General features: G+C 39.5%; 1 pseudogene; it reads right to left on the reverse strand.

Moving 5' to 3' along the window:
- Positions 1-392: 392 nt before the first annotated feature.
- On the reverse strand, positions 393-7,109 carry LOC149545980 (AAA-ATPase At3g50940-like; annotated as a pseudogene).
- Between the last annotated feature and the right edge of the window lie 1,277 nt (positions 7,110-8,386).

Raw genomic sequence — 8,386 nt, forward strand, 5'->3', positions numbered from 1 at the left:
ACAATCTTTGAATAATGCTGTTGTAATGTATCAATATACAATATATACTCTCTTGGTAACAAACATGCTAATAGTTCTGATATACACTTGATAAATATAGTCATCTTTTATTTGATTATAAGACCAGATGTATCCTAAATCCTTCATTTGAATTGTCTTCTTTGTCCTTATTTTACTATCTTTTATCAAACTTCGCCATTGAAATATAATATATAAATATAGAAACATAATAGAAATCAATATACAGCAAATACAAGTCCATAGACTCCATACCAATGTCAAAATATCATTATCACTGGTCACAAAAAGTCATTCATTTGTCTCCCTCGCTTTCTTCCTCCCTTTCCCCTGCCCCTTCTCCCTCACCATTCCCAAAAATATCAATACAAGCAAAAGACATTCATTCATCTCCCTCGCTTTCTTCCTCCCTTCCCCTTCCCCCTTCCCCCTCCCCTGCTACCTGACCATCCCCTCTGAGAATTCATTCTTATTTTTAGCGTTTCAGATTCCTCTTCCACATTTTCCAAGGATGTGGGTGGAACTGAATCCTTTTCTTCTTTGACCCTAATCTTCACATCCATAGCACAAATCACATCATTCAGCGCTTCGTTGGGCTCCTCAACTCTATTCATCAAAACCTCTATAATTTCTGCACAAGTCATCTCAGCCCCAGAATTCATCCTCTCCTCCACTGCTGCGAATAGAGGATGGTCCTCAATCTGCAAATAATTGTAGGCGAGAGATTTGAATGCCTCGAGAGTGCAAAACGAAAGGAAAATGTGCATGTCCATCCGTCCGCTTCTGAGCAGGGCAGGGTCAAGCATTTCCTTGTGATTCGTAGTAAACACAATAATGCGCTCCTCTCCACAGCAGGACCACAGTCCGTCTGTGAAATTGAGCAAACCAGACAAAGTAATGCTGCTCCTCTCTGGCCCGTGCTGATCACCTGGCGGAGAAGGATTCAGAGCCCTATCGCCCAAATTAATGGAGCAATCAATGTCCTCAATAATAATCATTGATTTCTCTTTGGTCTGCGTCAGAAGATGTCATGTCCCCTTTTCAAATAATTAAAAAATAATAATCTTTGCTAAGACAGGCAGGCCCAAGAAAGTGAAGTTTCGAAAAAAGGGAGTTAATCTTTGGAAACCGTTGGACTAATAAATGATAATTATTATTAAAATATGTTTCATTAACCTCTCTTGGACGTGAGTTACAGTTATGCCCTTTTTAAAGAGGTTTGGAGGCATTTTGGGGGGGATTCCAGACTTGATCTTGGCTCATTCTTTGTTATTCTTCAGAGGCTGCCAAACCTGTGGAGAAGGAGACCCAAGAACGGGAGTTTGCAGGTTTCCAGGGAGACCCAAGAATGGGAGTTTGTAGGTTTCCAGGAAGGCTAAGGACAGGAGTTTGAAGCCATTCCATGTGCATGCTCATACAGAGTTTGCCTTTGTGCTGAACAGTGTAGATTTGTGGGTTTTTGGGTGTGTTTTTTGCATGAGTTTGGTGTTTTCAGTTGAGCATTTCATATCAGTTTTGGTTGCTGCTGTATTTCAGACTTTAAGCTGTTAAAATAGAGCTGAATATATGTATTGGGACGTGATTAAACTTCTGAGATAGTTTATTAGTGTTTTTGTGGTGTTTCCGGGCATTTTGTGTTAATTTCGGGAGCCCGATGAGCATAGTTTTTGTCCTACATTTGTGAGCTGTTGTGTAAAGGCTATATAGATCTGGAAACATCATTTTGTAGGCCGTTATGCTGCTGAAATTTCTGTAAAAATTTTCACTTTCAAATTTATTAATAACAGGTGAAGCTGTGAAGCTTTTTGGCACAATTTTCGGCATACCCGATTTGGGGTTTCTTGAGAAATTTGGTGGATCTTTGTGATAGTAGTTGTTTGATTTTGAAAATTTGATTAGAGGTGTGAAATACCATATCAAATCAGAAAAGGGGACATTTCAGTGGTATCAGAGCCATGATCTTGCCAGCCTGAGGGTTTGTAGAAGTTGCAGAAGTTTGCATTTCAATTTTGACAAGTACCCAGATCTTGCATGTCAGTTTTGACAACTACCCAGATCTTGCATGTCATAATTTGGTGGTTGCATGTTGCTTCTAATCAGTTGCATGTCCAAATCTATGGTTGCATGCTACTTCTAATCATTTGCATGTTAGTTCTTGGTGCTTGAAGAAGTTATATCCTATTGGGGTTACACTCTACTTTATCCAGAATGGACAGGTATAGTACAGAGTCTCAGAGGGAATGATCTTGGACAATTGATAGCCAGAGTCAAAATAGTAGAAAGGATGGTTATTTAGACATTCGAGATAAACTTCTGAAAATAATCCATGACATGTCTAAACAGTTGGTTGAGCACCACCGTATAATGAATGACATGTTATTTGACCCAGCTAAGGTGGATAAGTTGACTGGATTTCTATTTGGAAGATTTTCTCACAGGACAGATGATATAATTCCCAAGAACTTGCATGAGGAGTTTGAGAAACTAGCTGATAGCCAGGTAGAAGTCTCAGATTCTACTTTGCCACAGGAGGTGGTGGGAAAGGATATTACATAGATTGATAGTAACAGTCAACTTGATACTCAAATTGAGACAATTGGTTACAGGTTGTCAAAGGGTGATGCCATAGGTATTCAGGATGGTATAGTTACAACAGGCAGTGACTACAGTGTAGTGGGTTCAGATGATGATTATGAGGATGTTGTTGTGCAGGATGGTGAGATACCTGGTAGAGACGAGCAAACATTGAGCATTCATGACTTTGCTGAGAAAGAGTACCAGGCGCAGTTAGATGCTTCATCACATGAGGTTGAGGCAGGTAGTACTTCACATGATTTATCCCGCCAGCTGAAGGTGAGTGAAGATAGTATTGTGACTTCATTACCTCATCCTGACAGGTATGTGGAGTTAGTTGGTATTGGTCATATTACTCAAGTGAAGAGTTTTCTTGAGTTACCAGTTGATTCTAGTTTACGGATATGGACTCGAGATTGTTATATTGGTGTTTGGGATTCAGTTGACTGGAGATCTTTAACACTTTTTGGTAGCAGTTTTTGTTTGGGTGCTATCATGGATTTGATTAGCAGATTACGCGGTGTTGTCTTTTCTTGTGCCAGTATCTTGTCTGATGTTGGTATTAGTTTTTATACACCGATGTTGGGCTTTGTTCATATATCCAGTCGACCATACTTGCTAGAATGTGTTGATGATCTTTCATATTTGGCAGTGTGTACAGATGAGTCCCAGGATCATATTGGCATTGATGACATCCAGGAGGATGTAGTGGGCAATTTTGAAGACTTAGTTTCTTTGGGTACAGAGGAGTTGGACAGTAGTGCTACAGTTTTTGATACTCTGTATGTTGATATGAACTTTAGAGTTGATTCACAGGACATGGATGGTAATACTCTAGAGACTAGTAACTTTGAGGATACTTCTTTAGACAGTGCATCAAAGGAGGTTTTTAGGAGACAGTCAAGCCAATGCCATCATGTGTCTAATCAGTTGAGAGTTAGTGACCGAGACATTGCTATCACTTGCCAACATTTTGATGCTGCTCGTCAGTTATTAGCAGTTTATGGATGGGGTTCTCCTACTAGTGATGAGCAGGAAGGAAGTTATCTTTCCTTGACAGAGATCCACTCTTTATGGGAGGCTATTCGGATTTTGAGACAGAATTATATGTAGTTGGTAGCTGACAGAGATTATCTTATGGAGTGGGGTAGTACAACATATGATGCATTGTTGGCCAAGGAAGATGAGGTGAGTGAGCTTACTGAGCAGCTTGAGGTGACTTCTAAGATTCTTGAGAGTACACAGTTGGCTTTCAAGGAGTCACAGTTTCATTTGGCTAAGGTGACCATGGAGTTAGAGCGACTACAGTCTTTATCTGATTCTATACAGTCACAAGCTATGGTGTTTGGTGATTCGAGGATGTCCATGGCTGAGATTGTCAGAGACAGTGGAGATGGGGATGCATCCATCCTTGATACTAACATTGGCATATCAGGTTCATTCCCACTAGAGTCAGGTTTAGTTGAGTTGGGTATTGTAGCAGATTATTGTATGTCTAACAGGGTGGTGGCCTCTAGTACTGAAGGCACAGAGACTAGAGATGTATCAAAGGTCGTGTGTGATGTTGGTGAGTCGACAGTTGGCATGGTTCCTGCTAGTAATACTACTCCCTTGGTGATATCTTTGGAGGTAGTAGTCAGTTCCAACATGGTTGATGATCAATTGCAGTTAGTTTCATCTAGATTACAGTCTAAGCCACTGACTGAGATTGGTGCATTCTATCGGCATTACACTGTGAGGTACGCTCATCAATTTACCTTTGATTACCATGTTGATGAGATTATGATACAGAGATGTACTTTGGTTCCTAGTGCTTATCATCAGTTATGGAATAGTTTGATGCCTCGAGATGAGAGTTGTGATGGGCACGACATGGGGACAGGTTCTGTAGTTGATAGCTTGATAATACATAACTTAGAGCAGGAGTTTTGGAGTGATGCTTCAGCAAGTGTTGTTATTGATTCTACTCCATTGGCTATGACATCTCCTGACTTAGCTAGTGATCAATCACAATGGGTTGTATCACTTGTTCATGGTGAGCTGTTGACTGAGGTTGGTTTTTTTAATCAACATTATATTGCAGGGTATGTACATCAGTTAAGAATTGATCCTTATGCTGAGGAGTTGATGGCAGAAAAATTTGGTTTTGGTTCCATTTCTTGTTGTTTATCTTGTGATGGCTTTTCACCATCAGGGGTGCATGGGAGTTATGGTTATGAGACAGTGGCCAATGATCTACAGAGTTGTGTTGACTGCAGGAGTTGTACAGTGTGTGGATTCTTCATACTTGGTATAGTTTCATTTGAGAGCATTCACCATTGTTGCAGAGTTGGATTGTACATTCCATATAGGCCAGTGGAATGCATTGATGGTATTTACTATGTTGGTAGTCCACTTTACTTAGGTTTTGATATTCTAAGAGTTTGTGTCTCATGGGTTTTTGACTGTGGTAATGGTGATTTTGGAGTTTGGTTGAGCTATAATTGCCAGTTTGATTATGGATTCCTCTTGGTCATATTGCAGAGGATCTTGCAGGAGTCTGTGTTAATTGGTAGTAGTATAGTTCATGACTACATTTGGGATCCAGGAGGATTGATTGGTTTATTGTTCAGCCATTGCTTGAGGACAAGCAATGTTTGGGAGGGGAGGACTTGTCATGTCCCCTTTTCAAATAATTAAAAAATAATAATCTTTGCTAAGACAGGCAGGCCCAAGAAAGTGAAGTTTTGAAAAAAGGGAGTTAATATTTGGAAACTGTTGGACTAATAAATGATAATTATTATTAAAATATGTTTCATTAACCTCTCTTGGACGTGAGTTACAGTTATGCCCTTTTTAAAGAGGTTTGGAAGCATTTTGAGGGGATTCCAGACTTGATCTTGGCTCATTCTTTGTTATTCTTCAGAGGCTGCCAAACCTGTGGAGAAGGAGACCCAAGAACGGGAGTTTGCAGGTTTCCAGGGAGACCCAAGAACGGGAGTTTGCAGGTTTTCAGGAAGGCTAAAGACGGGAATTTGAAGCCATTCCATGTGCATGCTCATACAGAGTTTTCCTTTGTGCTGAACAGTGTAGATTTGTGAGTTTTTGGGTGTGTTTTTTGCATGAGTTTGGTGTTTTCAGTTGAGCATTTCATATCAGTTTTGGTTGCTGCTGTATTTTAGACTTTAAGCTGTTAAAATAGAGCTGAATATATGTATTGGGACGTGATTAAACTTCTGAGATAGTTTATTAGTGTTTTTGTGGTGTTTTCGGGCATTTTGTGTTAATTTCGGGAGCCCGATGAGCATAGTTTTTGTCCTACATTTGTGAGCTGTTGTGTAAAGGCTATATAGATCTGGAAATGTCATTTTGTAGGCTGTTATGCTGCTGAACTTTCTGTAAAAATTTTCACTTTCAAATTTATTAATAACAGGTGAAGCTGTGAAGCTTTTTGGCACAATTTTCGGCATACCCGATTTGGGGTTTCTTGAGAAATTTGGTGAATCTTTGTGATAGCAGTTATTTGATTTTGAAAATTTGATTAGAGGTGTGAAATACCATATCAAATCAGAAAAGGGGACATTTCAGAAGAGCGTGGAGCTCAATGTTATCACACACTTGCGTGAGCTACAGATCATAAACATCATATCTCATGTAATTAGCAATGGCCGCAATGAGGGTCGATTTCCCTGTTCCAGGGGGGCCGTGAAGAAGATACCCACGCTTCCATGAACGGCCAACTCTTCGGTAAAACTCTCTCCCGCTCTTAAATCGGTCAAGATCTCTGATGATTCTCGACTTGAGAAGCGGATCAAGGGCGAGAGAGGCGAAGGTCGACGGATGTTTGAAGGGCACTCCCGTCCAACCATCAGCCCACCGAGCATTTTCGTTGTTGGTATACAGCACCAGATCTTTGTTCAGCAAACTCAGCTCTGCTGCGCGATCTGCTATGTGATCGAAGTAAGCGCGGAGAAACTCTTTATTTGGATGTTCTGCTTTCAGGGTAAATTGCCGCTTTGCATTTGCCGTTTTGCCGTCCCTTCCACTTCCTTCCTCGACTATGGCGTTGTGTGTCCACCACAGCTTGATGCCGTTGAAGCTGTCTTCCACTACCTCGTCCAACGCTGGGGAAAACCCCAAATTGGTGGAGTTCTTTGCGCGAAACACGGTTAGTTTTCTAGTGCGGCTGATTCCATCCAGACCGTCGAGATAGCGCTCGACGATGTCGTAGAGATCGTTGCCGTTGACGCCATGGCTGTCTTTGAATTCTGGAATTTCGAGATGGTAGAGAGGAGGATTGAAATAATCCTTGAGAGATGATAACCAGTCCGTTAGGATTTTGTGCAGCTGTGGAGGAAGAATGTTTTGCAGGAGAGTGAAAAGGCCGATAAATGACCATATTTTTGCAATCAGTTGCTCCATCCTCAACAGATCAGGGGCAGGGTTATGTCCGTCGTTTGGAGAAACCTCCGCAAAATATGGTGATCTATATCGGGCAACATAACTTGGCGAGCACGTTATAAAGAATACACCGTCTATCCGAAATGCACATTTTTAATGTATTCACTGTTTAATGTAAAATATGAATGAGATGAGTGTAGTCAAACATGGCAGCATTTCGTTTGGGCATCTTTGACAGTCGTGTTGCGATGGACTGGGCTCGCTACGGGGAAATTGCATATCCAGAGTCATTGTTGCAATGAATTGCGTGCCAAGTGGTCGGAAGCGTGTAGAGCTTCGTTCCTTCTACTCATGAAACTCTAAAGAAGTTGCCTTAAATCGAAAGATTTACTGCTCCTCCGTTAAGAGAGGCTAATAATAATTGCTTTTTAGTATGCAATGGGTTCGCGGAGGAGGGCCAAGAATAGAGTTAAAAATACAAAATACTTTATGCATTTTTCCTATTTATTTATGTATTGTATGAGGTTTATTGATATGTCATTTAGCAAATGGTATTGTAATGAAATAAAACTTATAAAAAAGGAAGATGAATGGTTTAGAAGAGAGAAAAATAAAATATTTTACTTTGATAATTACTTTTGATCAAATAAGATTCTATTTTGACTATAATTTTTATAAGGAAGTTCTATCTAATGATTAGTACACAAAATTTTATCATCTACAAGACATCTAATCATGGCCACTCTTCTAAAATGTAGATGTCATGATCATCTTTGTAAGTTTTGTTCTTCATGAATAAAATGCATTTACTCATGTCTCTTATGTCGTATCAAAGTTATTGCCTGGACATGGCATAGGAAAGATGTTGGGTGAGGTAATAGACTAGGTTTATTGGTGCTACCTGCACTTGCTTGTAAATTTGTGAACCTATTTATAGATTTATTTTGTTTTATTATTCTTCATTATTGGTAATAGCTGGATATATTCTTAGTTTATTTCTTTTGAAGATCATTTCTTATGCATTGATAAACATTATAGACATCTCTATCTAGATATAACTATGTCATTTTCTTCATTTCAATATCTTTGAGCTCTTCTCACTTACAAAAGAAAAAAGACCCTTTACTATTTTAGTTAAAAACTAGTCATAGAGGAAAAACCCAAATAGATAAGAAATTTGAAAACGGGCTCTGCAAATCATAGACCCAATCTATTATATTATAGAGAAATACATATTAAATGTTACAAAAGTAACAAACCAAAGTTTGTAACAACAATAATGTAGGATAGGTGAAACAATGCATAGAAAATGAAAAGCATGGTCAAAATTGGTAGTTGGGACTTTGGTCTATGCCAACACTGCTGGGGATAATCAATTTTTTTTTTAACACCCCCCCATAAATTAATTATCAAT

The sequence above is a fragment of the Cupressus sempervirens genome, chromosome 7 (genome assembly GCF_028749045.1).
Source record: "Cupressus sempervirens isolate cs-2001-9-10 chromosome 7, ASM2874904v1, whole genome shotgun sequence".
Taxonomy (NCBI): Eukaryota; Viridiplantae; Streptophyta; class Pinopsida; order Cupressales; family Cupressaceae; genus Cupressus; species Cupressus sempervirens.